The 15,995-nt window shown below is 47.1% G+C and overlaps 1 long non-coding RNA gene across 1 annotated transcript in view; it reads left to right on the top strand.

Moving 5' to 3' along the window:
* LOC140901752 (uncharacterized) overlaps positions 1 to 15,332 on the top strand; it is a 157,439-nt gene extending 142,107 nt beyond the window's left edge. Inside the window, exon 4 of the long non-coding RNA XR_012155948.1 lies at positions 15,211 to 15,332. This is a non-coding gene — a long non-coding RNA (uncharacterized LOC140901752). The remainder of the gene's footprint in view (positions 1 to 15,210) is intronic.
* The last annotated feature ends 663 nt before the right edge of the window (positions 15,333 to 15,995 follow it).

Raw genomic sequence — 15,995 nt, 5'->3', positions numbered from 1 at the left:
CCCACCTGTAAAACTCCTTACCTAGGGTGACCGATGTCCCAATTTTATGGGGACAGTCCCGATATTTGGGGCTTTGTCTTATATAGGCGCCTCTTACCCCCCACCCCCGTCCTGATTTTTCACACTTGCTGTCTGGTCACCCTCTCCTTACCTGCTACACAGGGATGGCTCTATACCTGCAAAGCACTGAGAGGTCCTTAGATGGGCAAATGTAATTGGAACTGTGGAAGCAGGTGAGTTCATTTCCCAGCTAGATGAAGCACATGAGTGAGAACAGACAGCATGATCGCATTACCCTGAGGCGGGGGGAAATGAAGGTGGTTTGGAGCTACGTTTGCCTCCCCATCTCCTCAGCTGCACCAAGCGTTTCTCAGCCTGAGGATCTGACTATGGATCTGCTGCTTCTCTCACGCACACCAGAGTTACATCAGTGTAAAGCCAGCACAAGAGAGAGAAGACTCAGACCCAATATGTGTCCCCAGAGACTCTGTCTTGCTGATTTAGAAGTTCCATGCTCCAGAAAGAGAAGGGTGAGATCAGGTTTAGGACAAAAGGGGAACCTTGAGAAGCAGCTTTTTGTCTATGGACTCTCTGTGGGGACAGCAAATCTAACAGAGCATTGGTTCAGGAGACACTCCCAAAAGGCTAGTAAACTCCTTTATTCTGGTCGGCAGCTTGAGGTGTCATACATGGGGCTGATTTAGGTAGGTGCTCAGTGCTGCGGGAAAAACCGGACACCCGAAATCACACCTCACTTTGGAAGAGTCTAGCCTGGCCTCACTTCTTCCTGCCATGTAAACCTGCACATTTGAAAGCAGGGTTCCTTCTACACCCTGATTCTCTAGCGAGAAGGGGAAGTGTGTGCCAAGTGCTCGGGAGAATGGGGGGCACCAGTGAAGATGGAATCTCTGTCAACACAAACTATCCTTATCTCCTAGTCTGATCTCCTCTCTATCACTTTTTTCACTGTTTCTTATGCCTGCAGCTGATCTGAACTTTCCAGGCCACAGAGCTCAAGCAGTAATTAGGCTAATTGAATCCCGAGGCGCCCCCCCTCCTTTATTCTGCCCTCTCCACATCCAGTGTTTCCACCAGTGTGGAAGCTTTTCTCTAAAGGGAATGTGCCTAAACCCTCAGTCTAGGGCTGTCTTTTCCTCTGTGCACAGCATGGAGACCATCAAAGAGCCTTTAAGGACATTAAAAATTAAACAAGCTTAGCACTGGGCAAGCAGGTTCTCAGGGGCTTATTACTCAACGCTGCTCGTTGTGAGTTCCACCATCAGTTGGCTCTAATTGGGGTCTCCTCCTCTGTCCATGGAGACTGCTTCCTCAGCGAATGTGCAGTGCTGTCCTGCCTTGAGAATAGTATCATCAGGACTCCACCTGGCTGGAATCTGAAGCAGACCCAGCACCAGACCTGTCCCTGGGGTCACTCCACCAAAGCCAAGGCAGTGGCATCAGGGCAGAGTTGGTCCAATATGTGTTTTGAAAGTTGGAGCTGGGTTCTAGCCCCAGCTATGGGGAAGATTGTGACCAGTGGTTAGAGAACAGGTCAGGGGGCCAGCGCTGTTACTCGCAGCTCTACCCTGGAGTCATTGGGTTTTGCTAGGCAAGTCATTTTGCCTCAAAATGTGTCTGCTTCTTCATCTGCTGATACTTACTGACCCCCCCCCCCCGGAGGGTGAGTCTCTGCATACATCTACACTGCAAACCTCCCTCCAAAGCTGCAAGTCTCAGAGCCTGGGTCAGTTGAGCTTTGGGCTTTGAGACCCACTCCCTGGCCAGGTTTCAGAGCTCGGGGCCTGCCAAAGTGGGAACATCTGGGCTGCTATCTTTAGCCCCATAGTGCGAGCTCCACAAAGCAAGTCTCGTGACCCAGGCTCTGAGACCCACCGCTGCAGGGTGTTTTTTTGCAGTGCTGACGTACCCTTAATGTCTATATCTATGTTCCTCACCCTACTTCAGCTCCACTGGTTAGGAGCCCGAGTGTTGCTGGTTGCTGTTTTAAGTACCATGTTGTTAAGATTTGTTCTGAGCAGTGTTAGATGAAGTGGTGGTTAGACCCACAGTGGCGACTGGCAGCCTGTCACCCCAGGTTCCCGGCAGTGGTGGTACCTCTGACGGAGCTCAATCCATGTTAGCAACCAGTGGGGAATTTTGGCATAATTTTCTTTAGGGTAGACGAGGCCAAAAGGTGCTAAAGGTTTGCAAGGTCCTTGGTGGGGGTTGTGTGCAAGGCATGGGGGAAGGGCAAATTATTAGAATAACTGTAACTGTGTGCAGAGAGAACGAGCAGCAATCTGAGAGAGAAACATGATTGATTGCAATGGGAACTGCTGCAGGACGCCGGCTACGCCCACGCCGACATCCACTAACCCAATCTGTGTCTAGCTAAATTCAAGGCACATCGGAGGGGACAGGGAGAGCCTGCAGTTGAGTACCGGGTGAATGAGCTGACAAGTTACAGAAGACACATTTTATAATCCCCCAAGGTGAACAGCTCTTTGCTTTAGGGATGCGGCAATAGCTGAGGCCTCTCAGGTCAGAGACAGCTACTGATCCTGCGGCCAGTTCTATTGCTAGTCCTCAGTTCGTGCTCTGCACCGCACACCGCCCCCACTTCAGAGATGGCCCTGGGACTGAAGCCTACTTGGATTTTGAAGGCTAACCTCATGGGGTTGTCACCCAGGTAAGGACTCCACTGCCACTGGCATCACAAAACTCTTTATTCGTTAGGGGCAGATTTAGTCTGGTGGTCTCTGCTGGCAGCTTGTTGGACTGGATTCATTTACTGTCTGCCACGGCACCTTGGGCGGTTCTTTCTCTGGCAAGAGCAGCTCAGGGCTGCTGTAACTCAGGGCAAGTGTGATACAGGCCTTTCGGTGAGCTCCAGTACTGGAAATGAAGTCAGCTGTAGCTGTGAGTATCCAAGACATGCTGCGCTCTCTCTCTCTTCCTTCCCACAGATGATATCAATAGATCTGCAATATAGCTATCACCTATGTACAGTAATTAACGGAGCTTCACGTCCCCTCCTCCTGCCCTTCCCCAAGGCAGTTGCATCCCCATTTCTCAGATGGGGAAGCTGAGGCATAGAGAGGCTTAAGGGCATATTTGTCACACGTGTTGCTGCCCTGATTGCTTTCAATGGGCACCCAGCAGCTCAGAAAACCAGCCCATATGTAGCTTGCCCAGAGTTAGTGATCAGTTAGGATCCCACGAGTCCTAACTGCTGTCCTCTGCTCTCCCCACTCAAGCACACTTCCCAGAGCAGATGCCTGAATCTGGCTTCCTCGCTGATGCTAATATCCTCAGGAGGGATTGCTCAGCATCACCCCATGTCTTTTCCTCTTCCTGCATGGCTCGTTCATTTCCAAGCCATGTTTAACTTGACAGGGGTGGCCACCTAGCTGCTCCCCTCGATGATTCATCAGCTCCTCTGTGCTAATGGAAGACGTCTTTGCTCACCTCATTTGAAGTCCCGGGCTTCAGAGTTTCAGCAGCCCTGGTCCTTTCCCTCCCTCTAATTTACCACGTACTGCTCACCTCCTCCCCTTGTTCGTGTGGCCACATTTCCTATCTCTAGCCTGGCTCGCCATGATGAATCTGGCCTCTGGGGCACTCTAATTCATGTGGGAAGGATGACCTGGACTTGAGTGAGACTCATTGCATGTCTTTGGACCTACCGTCTCTCCTGGCACCGTAAATCCCCCGCCCTGCCTGACAGGGTCACTGCCTTGGTGCTTTAATTGCACATTAATACCCGGGGAGCGCTGGTGATTTTCCTTCCCCTGTTCATTCATGTTCTCATCACTCTGCCTGTCCCTGAGGAGAAAGGCAGCCTCTTGGGGAGCTCAGAGATGTGCCTTCTGTTCCCAGCTCCACCAGCCACTTGCTGTGGGACTGGGAGCAAAGCCACTTATGGCCAACGTTTTCAGACTTGGGTGTCTAAAGTTGAGCATCCAAGTAAAAGTGAAGAGAAGCTGGAGAGTGGGGGTGGGGAGGGGGCGGGGGGGAGTTCAGCATCTCTGAAAATCAGGCCAGTTATTTAGGTCTTGTTTACACTGGTGGCCGTTTGCAAGGTACGTGTAGCTGCAGTGAATAGCAGGCTGCGTCTGCACTGCAGTGTAACTACGTGCAACAGTGACAGGCCCTGGAAGCTCCCCACAGCCAGAGCCTTTCCGTGCTGCAATCCTTCCCTGTGGTGGGGAAAGGCTCCAGCAGCAGGGAGACAACGGGACCGTACACTGCTATTTCTAGGTGCTAATTGGGGCATGTAGAGAGCTGTGTAGGGTACATACCCTAGGTTCTGGTGTCTCTGTGCCCTCCTTGTCTCAGCACTGCCTCATCTGCAGTACTGTTTATACCCCGCCAGAGTGGGAGGGGCATGCAGTGTATATACTCTGCATGCCCCTGTAACTGTAGACCTAACTTGATGTGCCTAACTTGAGGCAACTGAGTCTGAAATTGTTGGCCTACACCTTTTGGGTTTGGCCACATTATCCCATCCAGCACAGGCAGGTTCAATCCACATTACGGATTTTAACTGTGTTTTAATGGGTCCCTTGACTCGGTTGCTCTGGTATGCTGACAGGCCCTAAGACACAAAGCAGAGAGTGCAAGGGAATCCTCTGCGCTAGTTTAGGCAGTTGTGACTTGGGCAAACTGGTTTGAATGAGCTTAAGTTTTGTGCGAAACTCAGTTCAGGCTGGAAACCTTTTCTTGAGTTTTGGAAAAACTAAGTCAAAAATTGCTCACCCAGCGAGTCAAAAATCAGGAAAGCAATGTAATGAGAAATTTAGAAATATCAAAGTTGTGGGGTTTGACATGGAGCCATTTTCCAACTTGTGTGAAATTTCCTCTGGTATCTTTTTTTTTACCAAAATCTTTCCAAGTGTTTTTCCATTTTTTTTATTTGATGAAAACCTAGTTTTTTGTAAGAAAATGTAGTTTTGGGAAACAACAAAATGTGTGTCATAATTCTGATAAACATGTTGGTAAAACATTGTGGGAAATTTAGTGAAAACAGAAAAATCCAATGTCAATTTTAGTGAAAAGTTTTGTTTTTGAAAAAAGGCCACTTTACATGTGAAAAATGGTGACTAGGTCCATTTTTTTTTTCCTTTAAAAACCTGAGGCATTTCCTTGGCTCCTGTCCACTCGAAAAAACACCAGTTAGAAAACAATTTAAACCAGGAATCCCACAAAAATCCTCTCCTTGCAAGATGTCCAACCCCGTTTTGCCAAGCCAGAGGTTGTGGGTTGCTGAGAGTAGCTCAATCTTTGGCTAGTGCTTCTTGTCCAAACTTCTGTCTGATGAGCTGAACCAAAGCCAAACTCAAAATCTTTGGTCAGTTTATCCATTGCTACTAATCTTTTAAATCACTATAAGAATTTAAACTGATCCATGGCTGCCTCTAGGATTTAACAGTTGTATTATGCTGCTTAGTGTGGTCTCAGAACTTCACAGGGCCAGAACTCATAGCCTTCTGCTCTAGAAGCCACAGATCCCTATCACTTGAGACAAATAGGAACCTCTGTTAGCAACAGGGGGCCTTTGGCCCACAGTTGAGCAGCTCTGATTCTATCCTGTGGAGGGCAGTCACATCTCAGACATTATCCAGTTCATTACAGTGTTTTAAAGTTACAGTCAGGTGTATATGGTGGAAGAGCAGGAAATGGTTATTCATGACTCTGTGTGTCATGGATTGTTGGAAGGAGGCCACTACAGTCTTGTGCTAACCCACAAAGAGAACTTGTCGCAAAGATCGTTTCACCCATTGTAATAATTGCTCTGGCTATCATTATTGCTTTTGAATGTCACCTACTTCCTCTCTTAGTCACCATAGATGAAGACCTTTCCAAGGAAATGAAATAAATGATTTACAATGGCCTTATATATTGAATCTCAGAGTCAATATTACCAGGGACTCCTGGCATTATTAGATCAAGGCAACCACACGGGGTTCAAGTGAAATGCAGTGTAATACCTGGGAGTGAAGGTTTGAAACCCCGGGAGCTGACACAATAGAATATTAAACTTGCTTGGCCCCTTGGAGGCAAAAGGATATTGTTGTGACTCCCGTCCCTTAATGAATATTTGCCCACATCATAAAATTTCCCAAGGACTGGTTCAAGTGATCAACTCTGCATAAGAAAGGCCCAGGCTGGACTAGCAGAAGGCACTGCAGAAAGACAGTATGTCCGTGTGGTGCTGTGAGGAGACAGGACTGGAGTAGCAGTGGGTGCTGCCAGTCAGGACTGAGGTATATTGGCAGAGCTGGTTCAGAAGGCTAGGTCTGGGAAAGCAGGGTCCATGGGCAGACCTGTGGGGTGGAGGAGTCCCAGTGCAGGTTCTGTGCTAGCCTGTCAATCAGGACTGAGAAGCATTGACAGAGTTACACTCTGTAGCTTCACTGAGCAGATCTCGCAGTAGCCAGTGCTGCCAGCCCCCCACTGTGTAGAGCAATCATTTCTCCCACTTGTTTTTTTAAAAAATTAAATGGAATTGAAGAAAATATTCTAAGTCCATTTTTATGCCACTCTAAAAATCGAGTATTTTTTTACATAATTAAAATGAAATAATTATTGTAAAAGTGACACATTTAATACTAATTACATAATTGCTTGCTGGTAGGGTTTCTCCGACTGGGAAACTGATGCTTTGACCTTGAAAAGGCTCCTACTCCTTTATGGTGTGACTGGGGTGGAGAGAAACCAAGAGGAAGAAGTGAAAAAATTGTCTTTCAGGCTTGCTGTTTGGTTTCTCTCTTTCAGGGTAGGAGAAATACTCTCTCTCTCTCTCTCTCTACTATATTGCTATCGCTCCTAGGCCACTTAGAGTGTTATAGGTCAAAAACAACACCTTTAAGGAGTCTGTTTATCTATACACACACTCACTCATGTATCTTAAAGGTGTTGTCTATGACCTATAAAGTCCTAACTGACGTGGGCCATATTTAGCTGAAAGGCCCTCTCTCTTCCTTGGACACACTGCCCCAGCTGTGAACAGTAGCAGTGCCCAAGCTAGATGCCCTTCAGATAAAGAGCAGGGCAGCTGGCAGGGTGTCTCTGTGAACTCGGTTCCCATTTGGATTCACAATGGCCCTAGTTTCTTGGCCTCAAGGACTTGGTGCATTTTTCAGAGCTATGAAGGGTAAGGATGGCCTTTGGTGAGAGATCTTGAAGATGGTAAATGTGTTTCTTATTGATAAGTTCTTGCTGGTGGTGGTGGATTTTGGCAGAAGGAAAAGAGAAGGCAACTGGCAGGGCATTCTTCAAGGGGGCCTAGAGACTTTGGAACTCCATCCCTCCGCAGGGCCAAACTAGCACTCCCTTTAGAGTGTGCTGCAACAACCATCTCTTCTTCTTCACCTGCACGAACATGGATGGTGAGTGTGGCTGGGGGTAGGGAGCCTGGGGGGATTTTGCGGGAGGCTAATTAATTTGCTTCACAGTCATACATTTACTGAGGCTAATCAGCCTGTCGTCTTCCAGGTCATCAGGTTTGTCCTTTTAAAATATTGACATGACATTGGCTTTTTTCCAGTCCCCATTGTTCCAAGAAGCTGGGACTGGATGACAGGGGATGGATCACTTCATAACTGCCCTGTACCGTTCATTCCCTCTGAAGCATCTGGCATAGGCCACTGTTAGAAGACAAAAAGAAAAGGAGTACTTGTGGCACCTTAGAGACTAATACATTTATTTGAGCATAAGCTTTTGTGAGCTACAGCTCACTTCATCGGATGCATTCAGTGGAAAATGAAATTAGAAGACAGGATCCTGGACTAAATGAACCATTGGGCTAACCCAGTCTGGCCGTTCTTATGTTCTCATGTAAGATTTGTTACAAATCAACATTACTGGTTCAGAGAGCTCTTCAGCTAATTCTTTTAATACTCTTGGATGCAAGTTGTCTGGTCCTACAGATTTGCTGCTGTGGGGTCATTTGACTTGATCTTGGGATAGTTGAGCAGGTCTGTTTACTGATATTTTTTTTAAAAGTTTGTCCAGGGCATGTGATGGGCACTTGTCATTACAGAGTAGAAAACATGACATAAATGAATAAACCTGTTTACTAATGGTCATAAGGAATGGGGACTAATTGGAGTAGTCTCTTTTATGGTGGATGATGAACTCTTAATGCAAGGGATGGGGGCTCCTTTTTACTGGGTAAGCGTGTGTCTAAATGCATATGTATGTGTGACTACACACACACATATTTGATTGATGTGGATTTTCACTCTAATTCAATAACAGGAGTGTCTATTTTTTTGCATGAGGTACTTCTTGAGGCATTTAAAAATACAATTATAAAAATAGACTACTCCAGTAATCCCCACTTCAAACAATGATTATATATCTAGAAGAACCCATAATACCACATAATAATAGGCATGCTAAACACACACAAACCTCTCCATCATGTGTTCTAAATTGAGCACTCATAAATCGCCTTGCTATTTGCATTACAGCACTAAACACCATCATTATTTATCTCCCAAACCTCTGGCCATAAAGAACTAAAATCTTCTCCTCTTTCTTCATTTGGAAGGATCTTTCTTTTTCCCGATTTATGGAGGTCGAGCAAACCAACAGGCCTTACAATCTGAGATCTTTTGTGCTTTTCAACTCCTGGAATATTAACTTTTTAGTCATTAGGCTTGCTCTCATAATTTATTTTTTGTAATTTATTAGCAAGTCGAGCTCTCCCAACAGATATACTCTGGGGTCCTCTAATATGTTGTTTCTGAGGATCACATTTAGCCTTTTGACTGCTAGTGAAAACAGGGAAACACAGAATTCTGAATTCAGGATTTGAATTTATTGACCCAGAAGTGTTTCAGAGAAGAAAGTTGTTCTTGGGGCAATGGGATGGGACCCTGGGCAGCTGGGCTCAATTCCCAGCTCCACCACAGACCTCCCACGTGACCTGGGGAAAATCATTTAATCGGTCTGCGTCTGAGTTCCTCAGCAGTAAAATGGAGGTGACACTTCTTTTCTCCCACCATTTCTCTTGTCTAGTTAGATTGTAAACTCTTCAAAGCAAGGACTAAAAAAGATGGAGAAAAGTTGTTCTCTTTTGCCACAGAGGGCAGGACAAGAGGCAATGGGTTCAAACTACAGCACAGCAGATTTAGATTAAATCTCAGGAAAAACTTCCTACCTGTAAGAAGAGTAGGACAATGGAACAGATGCCTCGGGGGGTCATGGAATCTCCTTCACTGGTGGTTTTCAGAAGGAGGCTAGATAATTTAGTTTGATGGTTTAGATGCAACAAATCCTGCATCTTGGCAGGGAGTTAGACTCGATGACCTGTGTGGTCCCTTCTACCCCTATGATTCCATGACTATCTCTGTGTCTGTACAGAACCCAGCACAATGGGGCTCTGATCTTGGTTGGGTCCACTAGATGCTAATGTAATATGAATATTTCTACTAGAGACAGAGAAGTTTTGTGTTTTTTAAAGCCCAAATAGTGGTAATTCTGATCTAAGTCACAGGTTTTCCAGAATACCTCACATCAAAAGGGATTTGTATAAATGGTCCAGAGTTTTGTTCCAACTCTGGGCCTGACTCAGGTCACACTCAAGAATTGCACTAGGATAACGCCACTGCCATATGCAGAGTCACTCCAGATTCACACCAGGGTAACTCAGACCCCGCTAGCCTTAGACTAGAATTGGGCCTGAGTCACCAACTTTGGGTGGCCTCCAGATAGCTCAGTGGCTTTGTTTTGGGCCCCTTGCTAACATTCTGTTCATGTTTAAGTGTATTAAACTTTTTTTTAAAAAAAAAACTCCTTTAATTATTCTGTAAAGGTTTATTTCACATTTCCACTGGCTGGGTCACATGACAATCCCCTATAAAATTCAGTCGACTGTGCTGGCTGGTGCAGATTCATTATCTGCGCTGACTGAACCTCCGTTCCAGAAGTGAAAAAAGGCAGGACATGCCTCTTAGGTTTGCAGTCGAGGATTGAAAAGCACTTTTGAAGCCGTGGCGATGCACTGATATAAAAAGCATGTTAATTAACAATGGGAGGCAGAGTGCAGGAGAGGAGTAATTAGCCGATTGGTGTGTGTGTGTGTATTATAAAAAATGCTTGTTAGCCTATCCAAGCCTGCTCGTGTTAACACTGGATGCGAAGAAGGGAGGAAAGTTTTCCGTCCACCAGATTTACCCACAAAGCAATATCACCCTGGGAGATGGAATCATATGTGACTAAGGGGGAAATATTAACTCCTGAAGGGAAGTTAACTTAGTAAGTGGGTGTCAAAATTCCTGAGCAGCGTTGGTCAGCGAGAGACATAGTCAGCATTTGGACCACTGGTTCAAATCCAGATCAGACTGGTAGAAATGGTTCTTCCCTTGATGGTGGCCTCTTTCAATGTAGGCATGTGGTGGGGCAGTGCCCCACCCCCAAGCAAAACTGGGCTATAACAGGCCAGAGCGGTTGCGCGGAACAGCAGCCAATCAGAGAGGACCTCTGGGGGAGTCAATCAGTGCCGAGTAGAGGGCAGCCAATCGGGGCCAGGCTAGGCCCTATATAAAGGCTGTCCAGGAGAAAAGCAGTCAGTCTCTCCCAGACCTTCAGAGGGGAAGTTCTGTCTCCTGAGCTCAGGAGACTAGCACCTCGGACAGCGCAGTGCTGGGCAGGCTTGGGGGAGCAGAGGCGAGCTCCAGCCCAATACCTGTCAAACTGCGGGCCCTGACCAGAAGGGCCTAGAGGGTGCAAGGGGTCAGAGGGGAAGTGACCCAGGGAGGATGGACAGACAAGGGGAGAGAAGGAGGGCGGAGAGGGCCACCACTAGAGGGTTGGGACCCAGAGCAATGGGTGGGCCTGGGTCCCCCTCTTTTACTGCACCTGGCTGTGGAGGAGTGGCTGTGACAGACTGCAACCAGCCCTTGAGCAGAGGGGCTAGACTTTGGGGGTTGTGGTTGGCCATTGGCCATCACGGAAGGGGCAAATTGGAAGACTGCTGCTAACCCCCCCCACCTCCCAGGAAGGGGGTGAGACCAGAGTGGTGGGCACTGCTGGAGGACAGTGTCCTGAAGTGGCTGCAGAGTGTCCTGCAGAGGATGCCGCTGAGGACAGAGCTAATTCCCAGATGTGCCAGTGGGAGGCGCTGTGGTGGTGAGTCCAAACCTCATCACAAGGCACTTTCAATCAGTCCCTTGTGCAGAGGAAATTAAAGCAAGAATGCACTAGAAGAGGAGGAAGAGAGGAGGTAAATCCAGCCACAGATGCCTTCGCACCCCTATGGAGAGGAAGAGATCATGCAACCCTCATACAATCTGATTTGGAAATGAGATTTTAATGAGAATGCTCCATAGGAGTGAGGAACCATCACACTTTCACAGAGCTGTCAGCTTCCCACAGAGCTGGAGAGATAGTATCACACAGAGCTTAGAGGAAACCCAGCTCGGAGCTGGGAATGAGAGGCCAGATCCACAGCTGGTGTAAGTCAGTATAACTTCCTCAGAGACAGTGGAGCCAGCTCAGTCTACATGAGCTAGGGCCATAGCCTGACATCTTTATCGAGAAGAGCAAGGGGACAATGAGGTTGGCCAGAGCTTCTGCAAACATGGATAAATGAACTCTGAACTGGCGTGCCAGTGAAATTGGATAGAATGAGCAGTCTCGGGCCTCTCTGTGTGTGGTGAATTGATGCATTGGGTAGCAAACTTTTTACTGTTAAATGAAGATATTGGCATCATTGACAGCACACGCTGTGTAAGTATTGCTGCCTTCCACATCTCATAGGCTAATGCTGAAGCTTTAAGGAGAGTTTAAAGGAGAGCTCAGACCACGAGACTCACTGCAATTTCCAGTCCTTCCACGGCGGACGAGAAGCAGCTTTGTGTCCTGCCATAATAATGCGGTTTCTATAAGGAGTGGGGGGAGGTTTTGAGCTGCATTGTGTGTGTTTGGCAGATCAGGACTGAAGCGGCGAGAAACAGCACAGATCCGTGGCGATGCGGCGGGGGGAGGTTTAGGTTGGATATTAGGAAAAACTTTTTCATTAGGAGGCTGGTGAAACACTGGAATGCGTTACCTAGGGAGGTGGTGGAATCTCCTTCCTTAGAGGTTTTTAAGGTCAGGCTTGACAAAGCCCTGGCTGGGATGATTTAATTGGGGATTGGCCCTGCTTCGAGCAGGGGGTTGGACTAGATGACCTCCTGAGGTCCCTTCCAACCCTGATATTCTATGATTCTAGGACAGATGTTTGTGAGGCAGGCAGATACTTGTGAAGGAAACAGCCAGGGGTGCTTTGGCCAGAACAAAGGTCTCTTTTCCAAGCTGGAATAGCAAGGGATGGTGCAGGTTAGGCAAGCAGCTGTGATGAGTGACCTCACTGTGATGGCGAACGGATGCAAACGTCACTGTCTCTACTTGTGTCTTCTCTCCCCCTCCTCTCTCTGTCCCAGTATGTCAGTTTATTCACCTGTTGTCTCTAGATGCAACATCCCAAGTGCCCTGGGGCAAGGACTTTCTTAGTGTTTGCTTGTACAGCGCCTAGCACAATGGGGTCTGGATCCCTGATTGAGGGGTACCACACTAGAAAGAATATATAATCATGATATTTAGGGCGGGGGGGGCATTGGAGAGGGTGTGTGGGGAGTCTTCATTATATCTGCCTACACTGGCCCTGGCTTCAGAGTTGCAGCAGGCCAGATTTTTCAAAAGAGCTCAGCAACCAAAACTGGGGCCAGGTTTTCAAAGGAGCTTAATGTCTTGGGTGCATATTTCATGTTGAGCACTTGCAAATCTGGCCCTGAACTCTTTTGTTCCCCCATCCCAAGGAGCTGAACCGAGTAGAGAAGGAGTAGAGAGGGACAGTCTTGTGCACCACTATTAAAGTTCCAAAGCCCACCCTCCCACTCTCCAAAGGGTTCCTGTCATCCTCACAGCAAGCTTTGCCACGTGATGCTCTAGCAGAGATTTTGATAGACTAATTGGGTGATTTAAGCCTAAACCTTTGGAAAAGCCCAAAAAGAGCTGCAGATTATCATTTCGTAATTGAATAAATTATGTTTGTAAGAACAACTTTCAAAGCTTTTGTGTGTTCTCCCCTCCCATGTTCTCGGTGCTGACATTCTCCTCTCACTATTGCCCTGATCCACTGTGCTATGGAGGCAGCCTGAAGACTCCTCCAGGAGTTAGGGGGACATTCAAGGGACATCATAATCCACAGAGGGGCAGTTTGCTTCTCTCCGGGGCCTTTACATTTTCTGTGGCAGGTATGCGGCAGTTGCTAGATGAAATCTAGTGAATTGCAATGCTCTGCTCTTGAAATATTGTTTCACGTGCACACCACACGTGCGCACACAGAGCCCTGAGCAACATACAGTAGAACCTCAGAGTTATGAACAGATCAGTCAACCACACACCTCATTCGGAACTGGAAGCGCACAATCAGGCAGCAACTGTGCCCCCCCTCCGCAAAAAAAAAAGCGAATACAGTACAAACCCACTAAAAAATAAGGGGAAAGAAGCATTTTTTCTTCTTCTAGTAAAGTTTCAAAGCTGTATTAAGTCAATGTTCAGTTCTAAACTTTTGAAAGACCAACCATAATGTTTTGTATAGAGTTACAAATATTTCAGAGTTATGAACAACCCCATTCCTGAGGCGCTCGTAGCTCTGAGGTCCTACTGTAAGTTTTGCCAACATAAGTGGTGGTGTTGACATGACCTAGCATGATGTTTGTGGCCATCACATTTCTCAGTCTGCTTGCATGTCCTCCCCCTTCTCCCACTCTGGGTCCATCCGGTCTATTTAAATTGTAGGCACTTCAGGGCAGGGACCACCCTTTTTTCCCCCTCTGTTTATACAACACCTAGCACAATGAGGCCCTGATCCAGGACTGCAGCTCATGGATATACACTATGGTAATGCAAATGAATAATAATACTGATGGGTTTTGCCAGGCCCGATCAGAGCAAAGTACTATCTAGCCCAGTACTCTGTGTCCGACAGTGACCAGTACCAGATACTTCAGTGGAAACCCTATGCTGGGAAGTTATAGAATAAAGTGCCTCCAAGGACAGTCCTTTCCTAACCCCCGTTAGTAAGAGGTTTTTCCTTCTGCAGGAGGGGGTACAGCCCTTCCTGGATAGTTTTTAACTCTTTCTATTGTAATGCTGGATCCTCTCTTCATCCACATAAAATCGGTTTCTTTTTCTGAATGCTGCTAACCTCTCGGTCCTAATGATCTCTTGGGGTGATGAGTTCCATGAGCTCACTGAGCTGCTGTGCAGAAGTACTCTTCTTTTACCACTTTCCAAAGAGCTGTTTTTCAGTTTCATTGAATGGTTCCTCGTTCTAGTTTCTGAGGTGGGGTGAAGGAAAATCTGATTTTTTTTTTAAAAAAAAATCCATTCTGAAACAGAATGAGAACAAAAAAAATCAAAATTTTCCATGAAACGAAATGCAAGAAAAAATGTTTCTACTTAATCTAAAAGTTTCGTTCTAATTTGGCTATGCTACATTAATTATAATTATGTTATAGCAAGGGGGTGTCTACCTCACACAGGTGAACATTAACAGGCATTTGAGAGTCCAGTTAGCTCGCTTAGCTGCATCTGGAGGGTGTGTTGGTTTGATTTGTTATTAGACTCGGCTGGTGCTGGGGAAACTCTGGCTTCTTCGTAAAAGAAGGAAGGGAAATCTACAGAGGGGGTCCAGGAGAGGGAGCCAGGACAGAGGAAACCTGGAGTGAAAAGGGGAATGGCCTGGGAAAGGCAGACTGAAGAAGGCCCCAGGGACGGAATTAATTTCTGTAGTAAGCCCTGGCAAGGTGGCAAGGCACAGAGAGGCAGTCCAGAGGGGTTGATATTCCAGCAGAGAAAGGAGTTCGGAGGACCAAGGGCAAAGCCAGAGGCCTGAGAACCAGAGGAGAGGCTGTGTTAAGCACAGGTTGCAGAGATGCAGTGCAGCTCAGAGATAGGAACTGGCCCAGGGAAACAGCACCATCTCTGAAGGAGGAAATCTAGCTGCTCAATACAGGGCCCATGGCTGGAACCTAGAACAGAGCCTGGACCTGGCTTCCCCTCCCAACCCTGAGGAAGGGGCGCCCACGCCCAGCGTAAGAACTGAGCCCAAAGTGGGGCTGATGATGGATCAAGGGACAGCCCAAGGGGGAGCAGAAGGATCTTTGGCGTTGGGACGTTTTTGGACTCTGAGTTGTACTTTTGTTACCTTAGGAGGAGAGAGACTTTCAAGTGACCTGGCTGGAGCTCAGGCTACCATGGGACCAGAGTGAGAGTCACAGGGACCGTGAGAAGAGGAGAGGCTGCTAAGCCACACCCAGACATGGTGGGGCATTGCACAGGTCAGGCAACTCTTCTACTATTCTGTGATATTATATAACAAAAACTGAAAGGAAAAGTTGTTCCAAAACAGAAAATTGGAACATTCCATTCGGACACTGAAATCCTTTTTTCCATTTTTCTTTCAAAATGAAACTTTGTTGAAATTGTTACATTTCCTGTGAAACATTTAGCTTTTGATGAATCAGCATTTTTTGGATGGGAAAAACGTTCCATTGGAAAATTTCTGACTGCCTCGAGTCCGAACCTCCAGCTTAGACCCAGTAGGCTCATTGTGGGAGGCGTTCCATTGGCCTCTGCGGGAGCTGGATAGGGCCTCAACAGCTCAAGTATGATTGTTCAGAGGTGCTGAGCACCCAGGATGCCAGCTGAAGTCAATGCGAGTTGCAAGCACTCAGCACCGCTGAAGTGCAGGCCCCAGGTGCAATTAAAGAGATCTAGCAGAAGGTTTAAAACTAAACAAAAAAGTAAGGCCTGGATGAAGACTAGAAACTGGCTGGTCCTCGGTAATAAACTCTTGCTCACTGCTGTGAGAGCATGCAATGTGCTGTACCTGGTCTGATGAGTCAAACATTTGGAATATGCCCTGGTAGTACTTCTACCACCATTTCAAAGTAATTCTGAATTGCAGGGCATTTTTGCTGGCTCTACTGTATGCC

This window comes from Lepidochelys kempii, chromosome 22 (assembly GCF_965140285.1).
Source record: "Lepidochelys kempii isolate rLepKem1 chromosome 22, rLepKem1.hap1, whole genome shotgun sequence".
NCBI lineage: Eukaryota > Metazoa > Chordata > Testudines > Cheloniidae > Lepidochelys > Lepidochelys kempii.
This window is presented reverse-complemented; position numbering and strand designations above follow the sequence as displayed.